Source organism: Eucyclogobius newberryi, unplaced genomic scaffold (assembly GCF_026437365.1).
Source record: "Eucyclogobius newberryi isolate DKJ021-1_F unplaced genomic scaffold, fEucNew1.0.hap1 SCAF_18, whole genome shotgun sequence".
In the NCBI taxonomy this organism is placed as follows: domain Eukaryota; kingdom Metazoa; phylum Chordata; class Actinopteri; order Gobiiformes; family Gobiidae; genus Eucyclogobius; species Eucyclogobius newberryi.
The window spans coordinates 29,772,210-29,774,827 of record NW_027315812.1 but is presented as its reverse complement, the minus strand read 5'-3'; positions in this window follow the sequence as shown (position 1 = coordinate 29,774,827).

Sequence of the window (2,618 nt, the reverse complement as noted above, 5' to 3'; positions counted from 1 at the left end):
GTTAGTATAGCTTTCTTATTCCATGTTTTTGGATCCAAAGGAAGAAACTAACCTGGTGTTTAGGTGAGTCTAGCTCCAAATTACACTTTGCTTACATGCTAATTTTGTCATTCAGTATCATTGGTTAATGAATCTTACAACTGTGGTGCTGGAAAATTGAACTTGAAATTGAATTGAGTTAAAATATATAAATATAAATCCATAATAAATGGCTCTAGTTATTACCAATACTGTGCATAAAATCTGTTGTTTCTGTATTTCAGAGACAGTGGAACTCAACACACAGATCCACCTGGACCAAGAGACTCACTCTTCTTTCTCCTCTGCTGCTGTAGATCAGACTTTCTGTGTAAAAACGTGGTAATCGTTCATCAGGCATTTGACTCAAGGCATCTAAATCTGTTTTCTTTTTTCAACGTGTTTTAAAATTATCAACACGGAACACAAAACAACACAAAAGCAAAACAATTACAAGTAGACGTCCAAAGTTTGTCAAATTTGTCCATGAAGTCTGAACGTCTGGCGTCAGGCACCCTCAGGCGTCAGGCACCCTCAGGCGTCAGGCACCCTCAGGCGTCAGGCACCGTCAGGCAGCCTCTGGCGGTTCCTGATGTTATGCCCAGGTCGAAAATCTAATGACAACAAATTCTCCTGTGACCTCTCTGTGAACCACGTGAGTCTATGTAGTCACATGACACCAAGAGCTCAGTCCCTTTTCTTCTTCTCGCGCGCAGGTTTGAATTGTTTCGATCTGCTGGTTTGCTTAGCCCCTCGACTTACGTCAAGGCAGCGAGTATTCTTGTCCTTGGCATTTTGCCAGTCGACGATATTGTCTACTGGTGGCAGCCCGGGGGGCCGACTATAGCTTTTATATAGTGCCCATGTTCGTACACAGGTTTGAAAAAACACCCCTAATCACTGACCTCCTTACCCCTGCAAAAGTGCCCCTTTTCACTGACCAAGCCCAAAAAAGTACCCCTTTTCACTGACCACGCCAAAAAGTACCCCTTTTCACTGACCACAACCAAAAAGTACCCCTTTTCATTGACAAAGCCTGAAAATATACGCTTTTTCACTTCAAAAGTTTGAAAAGTGCACTGAAACATATTTACAATTCAATGACATTTAAATTCTCAGAAATAACTTTATTTCAAACATATATACAAGTACACAATGATATTTATAGCAATGAGTTGTCAAAAAAACAGGTTCAGATCAAGATAGCTTACTGTATGTTCAAGCACATGAACATAACTCACATATGCAAGGCAGACATTTTATGTACAGATAGTTATTTAGCACATATAACAGTTTTTCAATGTACATAAGTTTCATAGCACAAAACACTCTCGGGCAGTGAGAGAGCCGGGAACGCACGCCGGGGAGAAGAGATGACGGGGCGGTTAGGGCAAGATTGCTTGAAAAAGTACCCCAATTTGCAGAAAAAGGTAAAAAAAAAGGACCCCTAATCACGGATCCGCGCGTATCCGCGGAAACAGCCGGAAAACCCCCCCTTTTCCGCGATTTTTTGTACGAGCATGGACACACCTTTCCACAGGTAAGTACATTGATTTGAGCCTGATTACTGATTGAGCTACTTTAGCTGTCTTTTGACTTGTTTTAGCAGCCGGTTTTGTTCCTGCTCCGTTTATTGTGTGCTACTGCCATTGTTGGCTCGAGCGGCCGCTTTCGTCCTGCTTTTATAGTACTGTCAATGAGTTGTTCGCTTCCATAGACCTCAAGGATGCCTATTTTCATGTCCCAATTGCATCGTGCTACCAGCAGTTTCTGCGCTTTGCGTTTTGAGGTCATCATTACCATTTCCGAGTCCTTCCGTTTGTTCTGTCTCTGTCACCGAGGGTTTTCACCAAATGCGTTGCTGCAGCTCTGGCTCCTCTCCAGGCACGTCTTTTAAAAATACTGTCTTACCTGGACGACTGGCTGGACTGTGCTTCCACTTACAGCCAGGCTGTCCAAGATACCAAACTACCCTTGATCACATCCGGCAGTTGGGTATGCGGGTCAATCTGGCAAAGAGCAACTCGGTCCCTTCCCAGGACACTGTTTTTTTAGGGATCACCCTGAATTCCGTTGTCATGACCCCTCGTCCCTCAACTCCGCAAGTCGACAGCATTATGGACATGCTTCCCAGTTTTTGGGAAGGTCAAGTGTTGCCTTTTGTTCTTTACCTCCGTCTCTTGGGAAAGTTGATGGCTGCCTACACTGTAGTGCCGCTGAGGCTGCTTTCTCTTCTCCCTATACAAATCTGGGTGAACGGCTTGCACTTAAACCCAGCACGGGCCGTTCACACGCGCCGGCGGTTGTATGTGTCACCCGAGTGTCTTGAGTCCCTGTATCAGTGGCGAGACAGGTCCTAGAGTGGGGTGTTCCGTTAGGCTCCCTTCCTTCTTGGAGGGACATGGTGCACACTGATGCGTCACTCACAGGATGGGGTGCGACACACAACACAAGGAACATTCTCTCCACCAGTCAGTGGGGAGCACATAAATGTGCTCGAGCAGATGGCAGTGGGCCTGGCGTTGGTCTATTTCCTTCCAGTTGTGCGTGGCAGACATGTCATGGTTCACTCCGACAACAACACGGTGGTTCATCACATC